A 23,283-nucleotide genomic window follows, 5' to 3' on the forward strand; every position below is an offset into this window, starting at 1 on the left:
TCTGCTCGGCTGGGTCGTGGGAACGGAGAGGAGGCCACCGCACGGCTCCCGAGGCGGTGCAGTGGGTGTGGTGGCTGCAGCCAGCAGGGGACCAATGGGGCCACAACATTCTGCAGTTGCCGTGGCGCAAATTTCTGCAAAAGCTTTCTTCCCGCGTGACTTGTGACACACGCGAAGAAGAAAAGCGACCTAGAGGTCCAAGAACTCTCCTGGTGCCCATGCAACTCGTTTCTTGAAGTTTGTCCTATTTCGAGTAAAACCAACCAAGCACCACTCTGCGGGCTCGGTCCCTGAACCACAGGTCCCGGGCACTTCCAGAACGAGCTCCTAGGAATGCAGAAGTTTACTAGAGTGGGTGTTTCCCGCCCCCGCGCACCTCGAAACCGGAAGCACAGCGGTTGGGCCCAGAACGAGACGCCCAGCGCCGCCACCGGCAGGAGCGCGCCTGTTCGGCTGCGGTTGCCCTCGCCGCCGCGGCGGGCCGGGGGCAACAGCGAGCCGCGGCGGGGAGCCTGGCTCTGGCGGGAAGGCCGTCCCAACTCGGGCTAGGAGAGCCGAAAAAGTGGCGGCGAAACATTCCTGCGGGAGGGAGCGAGGAGGACCGTGGAATAAAGCTTGTAGGAAGAGCGAAGGCGACACTGTTCGTCTGCACCAGGATGGCCGAGTGGTTAAGGCGTTGGACTTAAGATCCAATGGACATATGTCCGCGTGGGTTCGAACCCCACTCCTGGTAGAAGAGCTTAACTTTTGTTTTTAAGTGCTTTATTTTATTTTATTTTTTTAACATAGATTCCACCCAGCACAGCACTCTTCAGACTGAGGAACTCCGTCTTCAGGCTGGGAGAGGCGGAACCCTCGTAACGCATGGCTACGCTTCCTCCGGGCCCTACGCCGCGCACCGAGCGGGCTGGGCGTGCCGCGCCTGCGGCCGCCCGGGCTCCCGTCCGGTGACTCACCGGGCCTAGGGTGCTCACGGGCCCGGGCGTGGCGGGGACTCGGGCGGCGGCCCACGCAGCCGGGCTCCCCTCTTTCGCTGCAGGACTGGAGCCTCGGCCCGGGAGGGGAGGGCGCCTGTGATATGGCGGCGTAGCCTTTTTCTTTTCTTTCATCTTTTTTTTTTTTCCCTCCAAAATTAATTGTATGCACACAATTCTACGAACTCGAAGGCCAAGAGAGTGTGCATCATAGTTCTAAAATGGACTCTAACGTGCATTTGGCTAATACTTTTAGGGCCTACTTATCTACAATCTTTAGCTAGTTTAGATGAGATCTTTTATTATATCCTTCTCTACAAAGTGTGTTCTCATCAGTTTTCTCTGGTTAACAGGATTCGCTAAATGAATTTAATTAAATGTAGCAACATATAACAATATTATTCAGTTTATAAAAGTTTAAATCATTTAAATTACAACGTGACTCAGAATAAAGAACTCAGGCTTTGGGGTCAGATTTACCAGCTTTCCCATGTTACCGGTCTTCTGCAATTAGGAAAACAGTATTTACCCCCACAGAGTGTTTACAAGGCTGTAACACGCTTCTCACAAAAGTAGGTGTCTCTTGACTGAGTTTCCTTCCCTTTTTTGGAGGCATTCTTTGTGGAAAGTAGAAGAAAACTGTGCATGTAGAAAAAAAAATCTTACCTTCTGTGGACCAATTTGCAGTTTACAAAACACTTACATCACAATCTCCTTGGCAGATGAGAGTGTGCACCCATACCAATTATATCTAGGTTGTGGGTACAATTAGACATAACTTTCCTTAGTAACTTTTAAAAGTAATATTTTTTTCTCACTTAAAATTACATATATAGAGTTAGAAGGTATTCATTTTTAAAAACTGATATATTAAAAATATAATCTTTACTTTTCCCTGAAAAGGAGACTTAATATATTAGACTCTATATTTTTCAAAATTCTTTAAATATTTTGTATTTAAATTTGAATATCTTAGGTATACCACCACTAAGCCTACAATGATTTTGCAGTGATTATTTTAACAATAAGAAATTAAGTGACTACTTTGAATTATAAATTAAGAAGGTGAATTTATAAGCATTATTATTGAGGGTTAGAATTAGTTGTAAGTTATTCAAACTTGTTTGATAATTTTCTACTAGACTTCTTGAAACTCTAGGAAGAGTGTTGCCAGTACATTTCAACAGTGACATCTACTGGTTGGTGTTAGGCAAATTATTTGTTAAATTCTGTCTGCCTTATTCTGAGTATAAAAATCCAGAGGAAATGTTTCACAGTTACTGTGTTTAAGACCACATTAAGGCTATGTTAAATCCAGCCAGTAAATTGACTTTTGTTCTTTTCCAATCATTAATGATAAACCTTCCATTGAAAAGAATCCCAAATCGCTGATACAACTTTCATGAGCTGTTATTTTAACTGTATAAACTTTCATTTTATATCCATTATCTTTGTTCGTTTCAATATATTTTTTCAAATTCCAAAACTGACTATTAAATTGAAGAAGAATAGAGATTTGGATTAGCCATCAGCTTTAAAACATGGAAGTCATGTACAATTTGAGAAATCCTGACCTAGAAGCTTTCTTTTGTCCTTAATAACAAGTTAGAATTGGGAAATCTTAATTATTCCCTTTGTTTTACATTTTGCTTTTAGATACAATTGCAGCTAATTAATGAACAACTTAACACCCGTCACACATTTGCTAATTATTCAAATGAGATAAATGATATTGCCCCAAGTTTTAATGAGTCTGTTCAGTTGCAAAAACGCCATGTATGAGTCAGGGAGCATGATTCCAGGTTCCTCATATCTACTCTAGTGCTGGATAGAGGGCTATTGTATACCAGCTGGTTCATAGGGAACCACCTGGTTCCATTTTCATCTAATAGATTTTGATGTCCCTGAACCACTTCACAGAGTGCCTGGCAGAGAAGCAATAATTGCACTGGGTCCTTGATGAAGTAAAAAGGAAACTGTACCTGAGTTGTCTGGTATCTCTAGAGATTAGCTAAGCCTGGGACGGGCAGTCCCTCCTCAGTCAGCAAGGACCCAGATGTCAGAGCAGCAAGAATATGGTAAATGAGAAAATACGGTTAACGTAGGCATTCTCACACTTCTTTTTCTTCTCCTTCTTCTCTTTCTTAAGTAGGTTGGACCTTATCCAATTAGGAGAATCAAGATTCAGAAGCCCAAAGAAGCAAACATGTAAGTAGTTTCTGGGTCATTTCTATCTGGGTAGGTTATGCATTACATCTTGAATTTATCTTTGGGTTCGGGTTGTATTTTCAGCCATTTTATTCATTGCTATAGTGGTGAGGTTAGCGCTCAATGAATAGGGTAACTTTTTAATTGTATTGAAAAGATGGATTATTAAGAAGAGGGTTGAATTATTTGTCCCAGCTCTACAATCTCCTTTATATACTGTGAAACACACAGGACAGGTCTAAGAGGCAGCACAGAACTGTGATTAGAAGTCAGCCAGCACAAATTTGAATCCCATCTCCAACCCTTATTAGCTATGTGACTTTGGACTGGATACTTAGCTTCTCCAAATCTTTGTGTTTTCAACTCTAAAATGGGTGTGATAAAAATGCCTATCAAACAGTTTCTTGTGAGAATTAAGTGTGATGTTGATGAAGTGCTTACAAAGTGCCTGGTATATAGAATGATCAATAGGTTAATCTATTTGTCATACTTTAGTGATTCTTACAAAGTATACCTATGGAGTATAACTATGAGGCCAGATTTGCTACAAAGGTAAAATGAATAGAGCCTTTATTCTACTGTTGGGTATACATTGTACTTACCATAGTAATTGCAACAAAGTGAGATTGTTGGCAAAAGGTACAGACTTTTAAAGACATGACATTTGGGAGAGAGGCATAGATTGCATTCTTCTGATTTGTCCATTAAACTTTTCTTACGCTTAAGTCTTTAAATGCCTAATTTTCCATTACAGGAAAAAAAATCTCTTCTTAAAATTCTGGGTAATTCCTTGAATAATTTTTATGTTAAAAAATAGCACAGAGTTCTAAAGTCTAGCTTGTCCAACTCATGGTGAGTGAACTGGCTGTTTTCCCTTGAGTGCCACACCCACTGGGTTAGTCCCAAGTAACTATATTAAGGATGTTGTTCACATTTTTTAAACACTAGCAATTCTGATCCACCCAGTTCAGCTTCAATTTTAGGTACAATCAGACTTAAATTGTTTTTATTACACACAAGAAAAACAAGAAACCCCTATCACTTGGAAGATGTGCAAAATGGTTTATACTGCTTTTAAGTGTGACAAGGAGGTTCATAGAGCATTGACTGGCATCGAAGTCTGTTACGCAGCAGAGCTCTTTAACTGTGATTCAATGTGATGCCTCATTCTATTAGGGCATTACAAAGAACAACATGTGAAAGTGTGCATGGAACCACAATGAAATTTTAAAGTGGCCTAATGAATTGAAATGACCTGAATGAATTGAAATTGAATCCATGAGTCCAGTTCTTTAATGCTGACTTTAGTCTTCTAAGAGTGGTGCTCAGGCTAAAGTGAGATGAGAATGAACTTGTGTGATTCCAGGTGGAGAAGACCCTGGGTGAATCTGGAGTGAGAGGATTCTCCCACTGGATCTCTCTGTTCTGCTTCCATATCTCAGTACCATAAGGCAGCCTAATGTCTGCTTGTAGAATACACAGCCATGGCTGCCTTTTGCCCATCTTTTCAAAATGTCTAAGACAGTCTTGTAGAGGAATACCAGTACTGAAAGCTGGGCAACTGTTAGTTCCAACTGAGCAATTTATTCATGCAGTGAGTATTTTTTTAAGTGACCAAAAAGGGCAATGCTATGCTGGTTGCTGGGATATAGTAATGTGTAGGAAAGACAAGGTGCCCTCTTCATAGATCTTACATGTTATTAGGGAATACAGGGGTTAAACAACTAATCATTTTTCATAGCTGTAGTTTCCTCCTACAACTGCAGGCACAGTTCAGGGAGGCCAGGAGACGCAGAGAGCTTTCACAGAGTGGGTTGGATGTGAATGGAGGACAGTCAGTAGCCATCTGCCAGTCACCAGGAGAGAGCCTGAACTCATCGCACCGAGAAAGAGAGAAAGAGGGAGAGAGGGAGGGAAAAGAGAAAGAAAGAGAGAAGGAAGGTAGAAAGAAAGGAAGGGACTGAGAGGGGGACTTCAAAACCTGACAAATTCTTGCATCCAGTTGTTTTGGAATCCGTGCCGCACTTGTGTTCCCAAGTTGAGACAGTGAATTCCTCTATTGTGTGTGAAAGGACACAAGTTTGTGTTGACTTCTTGTTATTTGAAGCTACAGGTGTCCTGGCTAACGTGGCTTTTAAGTATTGGCCTAAAGTTGAGTATCTTCTTGAATATCAATGGAGAAAACAATTGTAATGTTTCAGAAGGAAACAGGTAATGACCATGAGATTTAATCATGGCTTGTCAAATGTTGGAGTTGGGAGGGATTTGCTTAGATACAGCTTCCGATAAGGCAGAAATAACCCACTGACCACTCCTGGCAGAAGTAAATTGGGGTCCTTAGTTGTGATGGCCTGGGACCTGGGGGCATTCTGGGTAAATGTGGGGCACTTACAGCTTGCCATAATAATTTGTGGGGTCTAGCGCCATTAGGGAGGGCAGGCTGGGCATGCTGCAGTATATGAGAGTCCCACATAATAGTCATCCTTCATCCTGAAAGATTTAGGAGTAGGAATAATCTGCTCCTGGAGGTTAAAAGCCTGTTTCTCTGAACCCACACCCTAACTTCCTTTTTCATATAAACACAAAATGTTTTTGCCAGCTTTCAATGTGCAGTACATTTTCCAAGTACACAACTACCATGTAAATCAAGGGAAAATTGTATTTTGTTTTATTCAGAATTTCACCGGGTTAGTTTACAGGTTGGGAAACTTACATCACTTGCACTGAAAGCACTGGTGGTATTGGAGTCGCTGGTTCAATACACCTGCTTCCGCATGTATTTGTCGCTGTTGTCGTCCTGATGATTCGCTGGGCTCTGTCTTCTATAGTTGTGCTGAAGCACTTACAGACCGAGATACGAGGCAGAACCAGAAACCCACAGCCTCCTCACTCATCAGGTAGGCCGTCAGCCCAACACTGACTCACTTGCTCCTCTGCTGAGATAGGCACAGCCTGCCTGCTCATGCCCCTTCTTGGAACGTCTGCTTCCCAAATCCTGCTGGGGCCAAGTGGGCAGGGTCACATCGCCCAGCCTCCTTGCCACCGTCAACCTAGTCGCCACCGTCAACTAGGTGCATCACCGTCAACTAGGTAATGGGCACCTGAATCAACAGGGCCAATTACGCTCTCACCCAACAATCTGGATTATAGACTTACTGCAAGGACACATAAGGTCATTTTCTGCTATGGGCACAGAGAAGCAAGGCAACCTGATGTGCAGAGAGAGAAAAGGGTGAAGCAAGTACATGGATAAAAACAAAGATGAGTGGCCATGCGGCCCAAAAGAGAAAAAGACACTAGTGAGCAGCTGTTTTGGTCCCCAGTGGGTTTCCTAATTCAAGTTCCAGACTTCAGGGAGCCTGGCTGAGTGCTCCGCTGCTTGTTCTTGGGATGGAGCGACCCCAGCGCAGAAGATGGCCTTTGAGCTGGTGTTCTCACTGCACCAGCTCCTCAAGGGCTGAGAGCGAAGTAGGCGGAATCCTGAGCTACCCTCTGGGTTATATTTCTCCTCTAACACTCTGATGATTCATGTATCCCATTTGAACTTATGTAATTGTTTTTTTTTTTTAAAAACTTGTGTTTGAAATAATTGAAAACTTTCTGAAAGGCAGATAAATAGTACATCCTTTACTCTGATCCCCAAATTGTTAAGATTTACTACAATTGTTTAATCTCTCTTTACCTGTTGTCTCTCTAATTTTCTAAATCATTGGAGAGTCAGTTATAAATATGATGCCCCATTATTCCCCCATGTTTCCTAACACACAAGGATATTCTCCTACATTACTATGGTATAATCATCAAAATTAGGACATCAATATTAATATAATATTACCACCCAATCCCTTAGCTTCAGTAGTGTCCTCTCCCTTTTGGGTCCATGCCTCCAGTCTAGGCTCTTCAATCGTCTCTCAGTCTTTTCTTTACCTTTGTGACCTTGACCCTTTTGAAGGTACAGATGTGTTATGTTAATAGAATGCCCTTCAATTTACATTTGTCTTCTATTTCCTCATTATTAGATCCAGGTTATTAAATTTTGGTAGGAATGTCACAAATGTGATGTCATGTTCCTCATAGCACATCATATCAAGAGGCATGTAATATCACTTATCCTATTCCAGTAATGTTGACTTTTACAAATTAGAAAAGGTGATATTAGATAGGTTTCTCCACTGTTAATTACTAAGTATTTTGTACTTCCACCAACTAATAATATTAGCCTCCATTGATGAATTCTGTCTGAAATAATTTTATTACTATAATTTTTGCCAAATGGTATTTTTTTCTATGAGCACCATTTTTCTACAATTCTTAGTTGGTATTCTACTGTAGGAGGGATTTTTATCTCCCCTGCACTTATTAATTCATTTAATTATATCAGTATGGGCTCATGGATTCATATTTTATTCAGTTAGTTACAATCCAAATAATTACTAACTAAAATTTGGCTGTTCAGATTTTCCTGGACTTGGCCAATGGGAGCCCTTTCAAGTGAGTCACCTCTTCCTAACTCTCTTCATACGTGCCAGCCACGTAGGCCCAACCCTCTTGCTCTGGCCCAGCGCCAACCCTAACTCTGGGTCACATCCATACCCCAAATAGTTATGAATCTAAATGATGAAGCTGAGCTAGCTGTTTTAATAGCCTTCATGTCAGCTATTCTTTTAAGTTATTCAGATCACTTTGAATTTTGATTTTGTCATCCAAATGCATTCACGGTCCCTCCTATTTTTGATCTACCCAACATTTCATACATTTTTATTCAAATTATTGACAAAATCTTGAACATAACATGGGGGAGATCTTCCTGTTGTTAGAGATGTTCTTTATAGGTGGAATCGATAGATTAATATACACCTTTTATATGTCATCGTTCAACCAGTTCCAAACCTACTTTTAAGGGCTACCTAGTTTGCATTTATTCATTGCTACCACAAGATACCTTGAGATGTGTTTTCTAATAATGTGCCAAAATTAAAATGCATTCTGTCTGTGCACAGTAAAGTGACCTTATAAAATATATAATAAAATGATGTTAGTTTGACCTCCGTGCTGGCTTCTACTCTTCATTGCTTTCTTATCACAGGGGTTAAGTAACTTGCTCAAAGTATTACTACTAAGTGCAGTAGTGGAATTTGAACCTAGGCCTGTATATCTCTAATGTCTTGCTCTTTCACAACACCTCCATCAGTTTATGTGGAGACAGGGAAAGGACTTCAACTTTCTGCTTTTACATTGTGCTATTTTAATGAGATATTGTCAGAGTTCAAGTTCTGGCATATAGGTGTACCCAAGTGCAAGCCAAAGGTTAACCTGGTAGGGCCCAGGAGTTACCATTGCCTCAGGTCCCTGGGTGTACACAGGTAGCCGTTCTTTACAGTTTCTTGAACCCATTCCCAGGATGTATCACTGAATGGCTCATTTGATGTGTAGATTGAAACCTATCTTAGAAAATTCTCTTTAATTAAAAGCAAAGCATTTCTAAAACACAATAATGAAATTAAATAATTTATACATGTGAAATATTTACCCAACATTATTTTATCTCAGAATATCAATGTTTTAAGTTAATAACTTAAAATTTATATGCAGCTTTTTAGTTCTAGGAAAGTTATGAATTGTTGATTTTTTTCCCCTTTTTTAACAATTTTTATCTAAGGTTCACTATAGCTTAGAAATACCACAAAAGCTATGGAAGCTATGAAGATGGCTTTGCTAGACGTAAATAAAGAAGAAGAAACAACCAGAAATCTCCTTAAGTACTAGGAGTAGTCCACTGAGACTGTTCTGCTGGATTTGGTAGAATTCTGTGTGCCAAGATCAAATTCTTGAGGTTGTGGTCACATTGAAGGGGTAAAAACAGAGGAAGAGGAAAGATTCTGAACAAAGGGAGATTTAAGTTGACTGGTGGGGAGAAAAATCCCCAAGGAGGAGTCTGTAAACTTGAGAGAAGTGGTGGGAGTCGTCCTTGGAATACTTAGAGATGAACTGCACAGGCTAACAGAGGCACTTCTGTAGGGAAACAATCCCATGCTGGCAGGAGCTCAGACAAGTCCACCCACCCTGATTTGGCTGCTTATGGTCCTCAGAACTTCTGGGTAAGAGCCGCCTGCCCACCACCTCTCTGGAAAATGGTTTGTGGGCCCCTGAGTTTTTGTGTGCACAGGAGGACCACTCTTACTGTGTTGTTCCTGAAGCTGAGCAAGCATGAGCACCTTTGAAAAGAATCCTATGAGTTTATCAATTTTATCCATACAAATATCTTTTTTTTTCCCCTCCACAAAATCTTTAGAAGAAATCGGTAGCTCCATCTTTTGTTGTCATCAAATAAATCTAGATATTTTCTCTTGGTTTTATTTATTGTTCAGAAAACAATATTGCTGAGACTGCTGGTTGTATGTCTGCCCCATTAACAGTCTACATTCATAATAATGGAAACATAGTGTGTGCAGGACAGAGCTTCCTGGGATAAAGACCACATTGTCCAGCTGTTCTCTCAGCTGCCAGCAGCACTGTGACTAACTTTGGCCAATGACTTATAAGTAGAAGTATTACTGAAAAGCTTCCAGGAAAATATCCTTAAAAAATTGTGCAGCATGCCCTCTGCCTGTTCATGGGCTGGTGCTTCAGCCATCACGATGGACCATGAGGCTGGAGGCCACAGCCTGGGGTTGGAAGAAAAGTGAGCTGCACAGAGCTTTGTCTTGAATCCTTAACAGAGTGAAGCCACTGTTCCATCTCTGGACTACCCATTTTCAGACGTCCATGAAGCCTGACAAAAGTTGTTATTGCAAATGGTTTCTTTATCTGCTGCCAAGGCTAGTCCCACTTGATGTTAGTACAAATTAGTATAAATATTAATATTACCATAAGACATACAAGAAAGAAGTCACTGACCGTCACCCATACTAATGCTTTAGGGTTTTTTGTTTGTTTGTTAGTTTTTTGTCACGTGTCCCATCAATCCTCCTCTGGAATACTGACATACAGTTTAAAAGAATGATCAAATTTTCCATCTATCTACCTGAATTTGACCTAGAAAAAAACCCACATGCTTAATTTTTTTTATTCTAAGTGAAATTACAATAAACTAATATTAAGGTGTCGGGCAAAGCAAAGAGCAGCCTCTCCATATTTAAAAAAAAAAATTTTAGAACACTAAAGAAGCAAAAGAGTTTCTGAAACTGAAAGCTCTGGTCACATTAATATGTCCCCCCTCCCTGGAACCCTCCATTCTCTGCTTCCCTAAGGACCCTCAAATATATGAGATTAAAACACAGGAGAAAGGCAGTTTAGAGATATAAAATGGGAGTCATCAATCTATGGGTGACAGTGAAAACAAAGAGCTGAATACAATTAGTTAAGAATAAGGGGATGAGGGAGAAGAGGGTTTCCAGAGGAGAACTGCAGAAGGTTCATCTTTGTGTAATGGGTAGAGAAAGAGAACCCCCTGACGGAGACTGAGAAGGCGTGCTCAGAGATTCTGGAAAAAATCGAACGTCCTCAATGCCTTTTCTTGATCAACTGGAAATAAGTTATGAAGTGATATTCCTTGGACCTGGCAACTAGGAGGTCATTGGTTATGGCCGATGCGAGGACAGGTTCGGGTGGCAGGGATGGGGCCTGGGGAGAGGACCAGGCCGGCGGAGGGGCGGAGATTCTGTGCACAGACTATCCAAGGCTATTTCCAGCACACAAACTAATTTGGCTTCTTTTTGTTTGCATTCAATGGCAAAGTCAGTTGTTTGATTGATTGTACGTTTCAAGTCCTTTGAAGCAAATTAATATTTGTATGCAAACCCAGACTATGTCAGAAGAATGAGAAAACTGGAAAGCAGCCTTTCTTGGAGGATAAAATCCCTATGGCAGTCACTGTAGTCCTGCCAAAGGCGCTCTTGTGGGCATCTAGGAAGGGCAGGAAGCACTAATGGCCACCGCTAGCCAGAGCATTCACATTAGCCCTGAAAGACATTAAAGACTGGAACGACAGCTGTACTGTAGCCAAAACTGAGCACTTGTCATAAGGAGGGAGGCTGAAATCTGGAAGAGAAGAAACCTAGGTAAGTGACTAAGAACCTGACTTGCCTTTTGGGGGCCTGGTTAGGAGAAATTTGGAACTTGGAAGACTTTCTGTTTTTTCCCCCCACTCTTTGTGTTTTCTATAATTATTTCCTTTTTACAAAAGCCTGGTATTCTCTATTCCTGTCAAGACAGTTTCTTCTTTTTATCTCTGTTTCTCAGTGCCTTGCGTTATTGCTTGCTAAATATATTTCACCATTTTATTTACTTCAGGCTGAAGCGCTGATACCATTGTGTGACTTCTCTATATCCAACTCCAAGTTGTACTTTTCAGAGACAAATCACTGTAATTATTTATTCTCTTGAAAAGAAGCAGGAGGTATAAAAGCCAAACTAATGTGAACCTTTATGCCACCGAATGACGCTTTGGAAGCCAATTGCTCAGAACTCTAAACTTTGACTCTGTATTTCCAGATCCTCTCATAGCTATCAGATAATTGAGAATTGTGAAATGAGTGGGGAATTTTTACTTATTTTTCAAAGACTTCCAACCATAGCTACATATTTATAAGGATTTTTGGTGAGTCCTATAGTGTTAACCCTCAGGGTTGGTTAGCTCATCAACAAACTCAAAAATAAACTGGAAACTTGAGATTTGGGATTTAGAGTGAAGGTTCAAAACTAGGGCTATGAAAGTTTTTATTCAGTTGGTTTGGTTTATTTTTAGAAAGCATTTTTCTCTCACTACCAATTTTCTTAGGTAACTTAAAATGCAATCATAATTACAATTTCAAATTCCCTTCCCTTTGTGGTGGCAGAAAAAGATGTTTGCTAAAAATCATTTCCTATTCCAGTCTGATACAGAGAGATAAATTTCCTGAAAATTTTTTTCCTTAGGTGAATGGATAAAATATGGCCCATAAAAGTACCTTCAATTGACTTTGTAAGGATAATATGCATAATCATTGTTTTCATTCAGGAGATATACCAGCATCAGAGACTTAATGTCAAATACAACCTCTTATCTGAACATTTGTTGCCATGTTCTGCTAAAAATATTTTTTTTTCTGCTGCAAAAATTTCTTGGTTTATTGTTCGAGAGCACCTCCCAGGCCCTAGGGAATAAACCTTGGCTGGTCAGAAGTGGTTCATATTTTTCTCCTCTCTACTCCTGCCGTTTCTATTTTAAACACTTTCAAAATACACTCTCGCAATTGCATGCTACACAAGAAAATGTTTGTGGTGTTCAAGAGAAAACCATAGGCCCAAAATGGCATCACTCGTGCTAAAAGCTCATGACAACAGCCCTAGATTTAATATCTGATTGAATTGCAGTTTCAACCTCTCCCATAAACATAATCTTAATGAACCCATCTGGAATGTTCTGGTCAAGCACCTGGAAGGTAGTCTGTCACTAGGACCCTCTCCTGTTCCCCAGAAAAAGCAGAGGCAATCTGCAAAATCAAAACCCTTCTCCCAAAGAAAAGGTGTCCTGGCCCCCAAATAATCCTTTCTTTTCTCTTATTAATAGTTCCCTTGCCCCGCCCTTTTTCCTATAAAAGCCTTCCATTTTATACAGCCCCTCTGAGCACCGGTCTAGTTGCTAGATACGATGTTATCTATCCTTTATGTCTCTTCATTTGGCCGGTCCTAATTTGAATCATTTACAAGAAAGCTATAATGATAAGCATAGCACTTTTCTGAGTTTTGTAGGGTATTCTAGCAAATGATTGAACCTGAAGCAATAGTAGGAATTCCTGAATTTATAGCGTCTGAAACAAGGAAATCTTTTTAAGGCACTTCGCTTAAACATGTGGAATCTAATGCTAACTGTGCATAGGTAGCATCAGAATTGCACTGCAGTATTGCAATAACTGAATTGAGAACTACTGTCCTAGGAAAAGGTAGTTCAGAGCATTAAGTAAGTGTCAGAATCAAATCATCCAGCTAGGTTAGGGCAGGGATACTACCAGGATCCAGCTAGGAGAGAGTGTAGGGTAGGTATGGTAAGAGGTAAAAAAAAACAGACAAGAATGAGGCACAGAGGCTTGGCCTCCAAAGTCCCACATGGGAACGAGAGTAGAAATTAAGAACCAGGACACAAGGTCAGTCAAGCAATGTGCCTATATATTGAGGGACACTATAGCTCTAACAAATAAGCTTTATTGTCCCCTGAAGAGGACTTTGGTATAGAGCCACAGACTCTTTCCAGCATCACCACCACCAATAATCACTGGCAGGAAGCTTCTTGTTTAACCAGTACTGGTTTTGTGATGAGGGTTGAGTTGAACCAGCTGGTGCCAGAATTATCACTTGTATGGCTGGATCGATCTGAAGTCAGTAAATGCAAGATTTAGATAATTTAAATTCTTATCATAAGTCGTTTCTTATAAAAAAAATATGCTGACTATACAGTAATTTTCATAGATCTTGGTTTCTTAGATTTCTTGATATTGAAGCCTGCATGAGAAGCTCTTGGCAAAGTTGGATTGTCACTGAGAAAGGTGAGCTGACTGGCTGGCTTCTAAGAGATCTCTTAGGCTGGCATTTTATCCTGATGTGTTTGCCACAGTCCACAGTCTCTTTCAGCTTTCCACGTGCATAATGTCTATCATGCCGACACTAGAGTTGATGCAGCTTGGGCTAGTCAACGCACACTGAGTAGAATTCAGGAATCTGAAGTACATAAACCAGAATATGTGTTAATTCATAAGCTATTGGTATGACTGGGCTTTCTCTATACATAAAACTACTTGGGAAAAAAATTTAGAAGAATGTTATACGATGAGCATGCAGTAGAAACAAGTCAAAGAGGTTATCCAACACTTAGGATTCCTAGTGGCCTGAAGTTCTACGGGATGCACGGTGTCCTCCACCACGGGGCTGTGTGTACCCACTCTGTGACCAGCCTTCAGCCTGGCTGCCTGCCATGGGCTAGGCCCTGCACTGATTGCCTCTATAGTGGACCCTTCTCTTTGCTTTCTTTCCTGATCAATGTTCTCTGCTGATGGATTCTTCTTTATTTGGATGAACTTGAATGAGGTTACTCCAAATTTCTCAGGTCTAAGAGCCATTCTGTTTCTTTGTCAAGGTGACTTTATTTACGTAGTTCTCCTGTGGTCCATTGTGTAGTAATTTTATGTTTGATTCTCAGTAGATAATTTTTAAAATTATTCTTATTGGTCTTCTAATTAAATAAATTTTCTTGGAGAGTACATAAAAAACATAAAACTCATTCATAATTCCACCACCTTATTGGAACATAACGACATTGGCTGAACTCGCAAAATTTGTTTCTGAGTTGCTGAGTATTTTCATTTTTTTAAAAGAGTCTAGTGAGGTATAATTTACCTGTAATATTCACTTGTTTTTAGTGTACAATTCAGTGATTATTAGTAAATGTGCAGAGTTGTGCAACCATCATCACAATCCAGTTTTAGAACATAGGCGAGTATATCAGCTCAAATCGATTCCTTGTGCCCATTTGCAGGCAATCCCCTCATTCCAGCCTCCTGCTCCAGCCACCACTAACCTGCTGCCTGGCTTTATAGACTTGCCTACCTAGACATTTCCTAGAAATGGAGTCATTTGCTATTTGATCTTTTGTTACTGGCTTTTTTTCATTTAGCATAATGTTCCTGAGGCTCACCCATGCTATAGCATAAAGTAGTTAACATGTTCCTTTTTATTACAGAATAGTCTTTCATTGTTTGGATATACCACATTTTATTTATTTATCCATCACTGGATGGAAGTTTGGATGGTTTCCACTTTTTTTTGGCTGTAATGAATAATAATGCTGTAAACACTTCTCTGCAAATCTTTGTGTAAACATATGTTTTCATTTCGCTTGGGTAGATGCCTAGATATAAAATGGCTGTAGTATTTGGTAGATTTATGTTTAACAGTTTAAGGAACTGTTACATTTGTTTCTAAAGTGGAATTTAAAATTCCTGCTAGCCATGTATGAGGTTTCCAGTTTGTTCACGTCATTGCCAACATTTGGTGTTGTCTGACTTTTTGATTACAGCCATTCTGGTGGGTATGAAGCAGTATGTACTTGTGGTTTTAATTTGCATTTTCCTAATAACTAATGATATTAAGCATCTTTTTATGTGCTTATTAGCTACTTGTATATTTTCTTTGGTGAAATGTTCTTCTAGCCTTTTTTCCATTTCTAAAATCCAGTTGTTTGTCTTTTATTGCTGATTTGAAAGAGTTCTTTATATATTTTAGATACTAGTGCTTTATCAGCTATATGATTTGCAAATATTTTTTCCCTCTCTGTGACTTATCTTTACATTTTCTTAGTGGTGTCCTTTGAAGAACAAAGATTTTAATTTTAATGATAGCCAATGTATCATGCTTTTACATTTTGCTTTAGGGTGTATTTTGAGTTACTTTTTTGTGTATGATGTGAGGTAAGGATCTAAATTCATCTTTTTGCATGTGGACATCCAACTGCTCCAGCACCATTTCTTGAAAAGACAATTTATGTTGAATTGCCTTGGCCCTTTTTCAAAAATCAATTGACCATGAATATTCCTGAGCTCTAAATTCTATTTCATTGATTTATGTCTTTTTTATATGAATACCACACTGTCTTGATTGTTGTAGTTCTACATTGAATTTTGAAGTTGGGAATTTTGTTCTTTTTGGCAATCCTACTCTGCTTTTTGAAGTATAGTCACCACTTGGTATGGCTTTTCTATCTTCTCCATTGCTGTCATTTCCCACATATGGTTGCTATCTGGGTATACCATACTAGAACCCACCCTCCTACGTTTTCTCCCTCCCTCCCTCCCCTTCCTCCTCCTTCTTCTCCTTCCTACCAGCTTGTCTTAATTATGTGCTTTGGTTTGGAAACCTTGTTGATGTCATGCTTTTTATTTCTCCCACCATGCTTGGGTTACCAGCACAGAGAGCAGATGGGGAAATAACAGCCCTTGGTGTAGTTTCAGAATGGAGGACATTCTCTTACTCACTTCTCACTCAACTTTCATGTTAACACACAAAGTTCATAATAAAGGAGCTTATTGTCTTGGTCTACTCCCCTGTCACACTTCACCCAGGGTCCAGAGTTCATATTTGACCATTGCAATATGAATTTTCTAATAAACACTACTTGCTTTTGCTCTGGGACACCAACTCTATGCTCCAGATCAATAATTTCTCTTTCTATAGTCAGAAGGATTGAAAGAGAATTGGATGGGAATTTTTTTTCTCACTAAGCAAATCAATGTTTTTAATGTTATGCCTATATGCCTTTTAGAACCGTCAATCTATTTATAGTTTACAGCCTAATTCATACCAGTGCTTCCCAATCTTTTCCCATTTTGTCACTCATACAGAGCAATATTGTGTGTCATGCTGCGGTATATTAAGGCAGCTGCCTTAGGTCAGCTGAAGTGGTAAATTAAGCCACTTCAGGCAACTGGGCAGGGGAGCTGACTCCAGCCCAGGCAGCACTGCCCTGCCCCTCAACCCTCCTAGGGCAGAAGAGATGGATTTATTGACGCACAAGTAATTCTTCCAGCTAGCATTCTACCAAGAGTTCCTTCTACAACTCTATATTTGTATACTATTTACTGTTTAAGTTTCTGGAATCCAAACACTCAGCCTTAAGTAGTTACTTTTTGTATGTATGTCTGAGAGACTATACGCTGGCTAAGGACCATCTCTACATCTTCTGGAAGTTTCTCTTGTGGGATATTTGGCCTCTCTCTTTGAGCAGATGACAGAGGAGCAGTGCTGAAATCAAGTGGCTATGTTACAATGGGAAAACATAGTCCCCCTTGCTCCCTGACCACCAAATGAGACCAAAGACGGCTTGCTTTCTTGGATTTACCTACCCTTTTCTCCAGCTGACACATTAGAAAGTCTGTCTGACTTGGAAAAAATGGGTGTGTGTGTGTGTGTGTGTGTGTGTGTGTGTGTGTGTGTGTGTTTGAAGAAACCTTCATGGTATGAACACATTTCCACTAAATTGAACCTCCCCAAACCATGCCAGAGTTGTTACTTTAATACAGAGTAAAATCTACATCAAGTCCCACCACCCAAAGAAAAGAAGTGACAGCAACATAGATTTAATTTGCAATGATTCAAGTTTCGGTCCATGAAGAATAATTCTATTTTAATGACTCATCTTTAAAAGCCCTAAGAGAAATATATTGCAGGTAGTTACTGTCAGTAGGGATATTTTCTACCCATTTTTTTGTTGTTGGTCATGACAGGTGTCAGTCATAAGAGCTTCTGGGCATGTTAAACCTTCAAAATTACCAACCCCCGCCCAAAGGGCAAAACCAAAATTTCCACAAAACAAAAAAGGCAAAAAATTCAACCCAAATGTTTAGTGCATTTGACAAAATATTTCAGGTATTTAGTAAATGAATAAGAAAATAAAGAAATAAAATTGTGCAACAAGAACTATATAATGCTTAAGATTTTTATATTACAGAACTGCATCTCTATACATTTTTTACAGAAGATTGATTGTCAATGTCTCAGATAGCCTGAGTGTGCAAATGTTTCAGAATAAGAATACCATAGGTGCTAAATATCTTTTACCATGAACCTTAATTTCTTCTCCCCCACCACCCAATTACAAACATTTTATTCTTCAAAATATAGCTCTCCCAAGTTGTATTTCTTGCAGAAAGTTCAAATCTTTACACCTACAGTTCTCTGAGTAAGTTTGACTTCCATACCTGCCAAAAATACGTGGGGCTTTCCCTGCCACAGAGGACAAGGAGGGACACGGGAGCATAAGCTGACACTGGAAACTGGCTTTCTGTTCAACATGAGCCCAGTGTGACAAACAGGATCTATTGTCCTCTGATGGTTAAAAAAAAAAAAAAAAAAAAAAAAGACAAGATTCCCAAGCATTCCATGTTAACAGTAGTGGATGTAGAAATTTTTTTCAGTGGATAAAAGATATATGGTATAGATGTAAAGCTTTCCATGTAAAAAAATTCTGTACAATATTGATTCTCATCTGGTATGTTCTAATCAGGTTATATAGATCAATACAGTTTTTTGATTATTTTATCAGTGCGAAAGAAAGAAAGAAAGAAAGAAAGAAAGAAAGAAAGAAAGAAAGAAAGAAAAAGAAACCTTCACAATTCTCCTAATCCTGCATGTATAAATGCATTTTGGTTCTGAAAACAATCTGTTCATTTGAAACCAAATAGACAATCAGGTAAGAGGACATTGTCTGTAGGAATGACAGCTTTGGCTGAGACTACCTTATTTGGAAGAATTTTGAGTGCTGCTAGGGCTACCCCTGGCTCAGCAACTAGAGAGCATCTGATACCAGTCTACAGATTTCGTGATTTATTGAATTTTGGTCTGGGTCTGCTCCTTTAGTCCTCTGTCTTTTTCCTAAAGATTTCCTTCACAAACGGACTTCAGTATTTTCCTAAATGAACAGATTTTTTTTTCCTTTAAGTTTATTTGTGTGTGTTTTCTGCATGGTCTTTTTTTTCCCCTGTAATTGTGGTGATTTACTGTTACTGGTGCTAGTCTTCTGCCTTCCTTTCTTGGGTGGGAGATCATTTTTGGCTTTAGACTGGAATGTCCCAGAATAACTGCTGTTTAAAAGACTATTTGTGTGTTTCAGTTTGAAGGAACTCTCATGGTTAAGGCTGAGATCTATCTATAGGCACCAAGTAGAGTGGGGATATTTATATCTCTGATTTCTGCTCACGGACTCCCATTACTTCAAAGTAAAATACATTAGCTCAGTTCTCCACTCAAGCCCAGAAGAAGCAAAACAATGGGTGAACATATAAGATTGTGCTGTAGATTGAATGTCTGTGTTTCCCAAAATTCATATGGGGGTTGTAACCTCACCTCCATATGGTGGTATTTGGAAGTGAGGATGCTGGGAGGTAATTAAGTATAAAGGTGGAGCCCGTATGAATGAGATTAGAGCCCTTATAAAAGAGATCCTGCAAAGCTACCTCCCCACTCCCAGTATATGAGGACTCAGTGAGAAGGAGAGATGTCTATGAATCAGGAAGCTCATTGTCATCAGACCTGAATGTCCTGGCACCTTGATCTTAGATTTTTATCCCCCAAAACATCTGCTGTATCTCTGATCTTGTCTTGATCATTCTACCTTAAATTGCAGTTATTTTCAACAATAATGGCTGCATTTTGTGAGTGTACACTATTAGTTTACATGCACTATCTCAAGTGATGCAACAACACTGGCAGGTAATCTTATTAACTCCATATTATAAAGAAACTGAAACTTGGAGAAGCTAAGCAACTTACCTGAAGTCACACGACAAATGACAGAGCTCACATTCAGACTATGTCCTCCCCCTTGCTCTGTTTTATCTCCCATAGCAGGTCTTAAGCAATCTGAGGAAATTGACTATTTTATCTTTGTTTCTGTAAATTATTTTTAAAATATCAAATTACAGAAGAATTGTAGCATTTGTGTATCACCGAGGAGAAAAAACAAACTAAAACAAAAGAGAATAGACTCCCTGCCCATCTTGTGTTAGTCTGCTCGGGCTGCCATAGCAGAGCACCACAAACTGGGTGGTTAGACAACAGAGATTTATTTATTTATTGGATGCATGTGAGTTCCTCTTGAGTTTATTAGTAAGTTTGTGCAAGTGGCATGTGTAAAAATAATTGTGGTGGTGCTATTTCTAAATACGTATTTTAAAATTTTATTTTTCAATTACAGTTGACATTCAATATTATTTTGTATTAGTTTCAGGTTTACAGCATAGTGATTAGACAGTTACATAATTTACAAAGTGATTCCCTGATATGTTACCTAGCCACCTGGCACCATACATAGCTTTTACAGCATTATTATTGACTATATTCCCTATGCTGTACTTTACATCCCTGTGACTATTTTGTAACTGCCAATTTGTACTTAATCCCTTTACCTTTTTTACCCCCAACCCCACTCCCGTCTGGCGACCACCAGTCTATTCTGTGTGTCTATGAGTGTTTCATTTTTGTTTGTTAATTTATTTTGATGAACGACAAAAATTTGTGTCACAGTTCTGGACGCTAGAAGCCTGAGATCAAGGTGTCCGCAGGGCCACGCTCCTTTTGAAGGCACTAGGGAAGCAGCTATTCTGGGTCTCTCTCTGCTTTTGGTAGTTCCTTGGCTAATGGCAGCATAACTTTAATCTTCACATGCTGTTCTCAAGTATGTGTGAATCTTTGTGCCCCAATTTTCCCGACTAAAAGGATATCAGTCATATCGGATTAGGGGTCCATCCTGCTGACCACACCTTAATTAACCTGTGTGACAATCCCATTTCCAAATAAGGTCACATTCTTAGGTTTTGGGGGTTAAGACTTCAACATATGAAATTTTAGGGGCACAAATCAACCAATAGCACATTTTTACTACATAGCTTCCGTCACAGTGCTGATCCCTAAACCAGAGACCCTGATGCAGTCGCCCTACTGCACTTTCCTGAAATCAGCACTGCAGAGAGGTGAAACGGTCAATTTAAACAAGTTTCGTTGTGACAAAACTGAGCCTGGTTTTAGCTTCCGTCTACAACAGATCACTCATTCTGACACCACTGTTAGTTAGCCTTTCACATAAGCAAAAGAATTCATCAGCCCAGCACCCCAATCTCAGCCTGCTTGAAACTACCATAGCGTGTGATGCTCTGACCCTCACTGAACAAGGGCGGCAATTACTGTGTATGATATTATGATAGGTAGGAGTTATGTCTCATAATAGTTAAACTTTATTCAAGATGGGTTTAGTCTGGTAAGTTTCACTAACTTTCAGCACTAAAAGGAAGTGAAATATTATTATCAAGAAATATTGCTATCAAGGAAAAAATTAGGCTGGCTATTTGGAAAGCCCTAAATGGGAAATGGCTTATACAAAGTATTTCATAATGCAAAATAGATTAGAATGTTGCAAAGTTACATTTTTAAATATAAAGTCCAACCAACTATAGAGCACAAGGCATGCAAATGTTGAGAGTATTGAATAGGCCACTTATGGCTTTTATTCAATAGAGTACAGAATTTCTGTAGAGGGGGATTCTCTTGCCTGACTCAGTTTTTATTCCCAATAATGCCTATCCCAGGACATTGCACAGGACAGGTTTTTAGTACATGAAATAGAATGAAGTGTTTGTTTTTTGTTTTTTTAAAGTGGCTTATGTCTCTTAACAGAGACAGGAAGCATTCAAAGTTAAGTTTAAGAAGTTAAATAAAGGTGAGTAGTATCTTAGTATGTGCCACAAATTGTTATAAGTACAGTCAGGGAAGGAGATGAAATCTATTACTTTCATTTTAAAGATAAAGGGACGGAGAGATTAAATAGCTCATACAACTAGGAAATGGTAGCTATGGGAATTCACACAGAGACTGTTTACATTTATAGTCCACATTCGCAACCATTGTGCTATATGCCAGTTAACACCACTGGTGAACAACCAACCTTCCCTTTTCTAAGGAATTCTTCAATTGCGATGTTTATTATTAGCTAATCAATGTACTGCTCCTGTTGAGTCAAGAAATACAGTGTAGTGATTAAGCATTCCATCTTTGGCATTACTCTAGGCCTAAGTTCAAACCCTGGCTTTTCATAGTAGTCCATTGTATATGTATACCATATTTTGTTTATCTATTCATCTGTTGATGGAAATTTGTGTTGCTTCTACCTTTGGCTATTGTGAATTTTGCTGCTATGAACATGGATGTGCTAACATTTCTACCAGACCATGTTTTCGAGTCTTTGGGTATATATCCAGAAGCGGGGTTGCTGAATCGTATCATAGTTCTATGTACTTAAAATAGTATGAATAGGTAAATTAATAATGAATTTAAAGTAATTAATTAAATGAGTAATTAAAAATAGGTTGAGGAACTGCCATACCATTTTCCAAGGTGGTTGTACCATTTAAAAATCCCACCAACAATGCACAAGTGTTCAAACTTCTTCATGTCCCTATGAACACTTCTTGTTTTTCAATTGTAGCCATCCCAGTGAGTATGGAATAACATCTCATTGTGGTTTTGATTTGCATTTCTTTGATGTTTAGTGATATTGAGTATTTTTCCATATGTTTATTGGTTATTTGTATATCATCTTTGGAGAAATGTTTCTTCAAGTTCTTTGTCCAGTTGTTGAATTTTAGTAGTTCACATGTTTTGGATATTTAACGTTTATCCGGTATACAATTTGCAAATATTTTCTTGCATTGCCTAGGTTGTCTTTTCACTCTGTTAATTATGTCTTTTGATGAACAAAAGACTTTAAGTTTGATGTAGTTTCATTGTCTTTTCATGCCTTTGTTGTCTGTGTTTTTAGTGTCATATACAAGAAATCACTGGCAAATCAAATGCATGAACCTTACTCCATATATTTTTGCTTCAGAATTTATAGTGGAAATACCCTTTTTCATTTCTTATTTTAGTTATCTGAGTTTTCTCTCTTTTTTCTTAGTTAATCTAATGGTTTCTCAATTTTGTTGTTCTTTTTTTTTAAAAAAAGTCTTATAAACAATCCAATTAAAAAATGGGCAGAGGACCTGAACAGACACTTCTCCAAGGAGGACATAGAGAGAGTCCATAGACACATGAAAAAATGCCAACATTACTAGCCATTAGAGAGATGCAAATTACATCCACAGTGAGATACCACTTCACACTGGTCAGAATGGCCATCATTAATAAATCAGCAAACAACAAGTGCTGGTGAGGCTGTGGAGATAAGGGAACCCTAGTGCACTGTTGGTGGGAATGCAGACTGGTGCAGCCACTGTGGAAAACAATAAGGAATTTCCTCAAAAAGTAAAGATAGAATTGCCTTTCGATCCAGCGATCCCACTGCTGAGACTATACCCTAAGAACCTTGAATCACCAATTCGAAAGAACCTATTACCTCAATATCCACAGCAGCATTTTTTGCAATAGACAAATGTTGGAAACAGTCTAAGTGCCCATCGGTAAAAGAGTGGATCACAAAACTGTGGTACATTATACAACAGAATACTGTGCAGCAGAAAGAAGGAACATTTGCCACAGTATGGATGGAACTGGAGAGCACTATGCTAAGTGAAATAAGTCAGGTAGT

At 39.3% G+C, this 23,283-nt stretch overlaps 1 non-coding gene across 1 annotated transcript; it reads left to right on the top strand.

Annotated features, from left to right (window-relative positions):
- The first annotated feature begins 650 nt into the window (after positions 1-650).
- TRNAL-UAA (transfer RNA leucine (anticodon UAA)) lies at positions 651-733 on the top strand. The gene has a single exon. It is a non-coding gene; the product is annotated as a tRNA-Leu (tRNA).
- The last annotated feature ends 22,550 nt before the right edge of the window (positions 734-23,283 follow it).

The sequence above is a fragment of the Pteronotus mesoamericanus genome, unplaced genomic scaffold, assembly GCF_021234165.1.
Source record: "Pteronotus mesoamericanus isolate MK-2021 breed Mesoamerican mustached bat unplaced genomic scaffold, CSHL_Meso_final contig_20, whole genome shotgun sequence".
In the NCBI taxonomy this organism is placed as follows: Eukaryota; Metazoa; Chordata; class Mammalia; order Chiroptera; family Mormoopidae; genus Pteronotus; species Pteronotus mesoamericanus.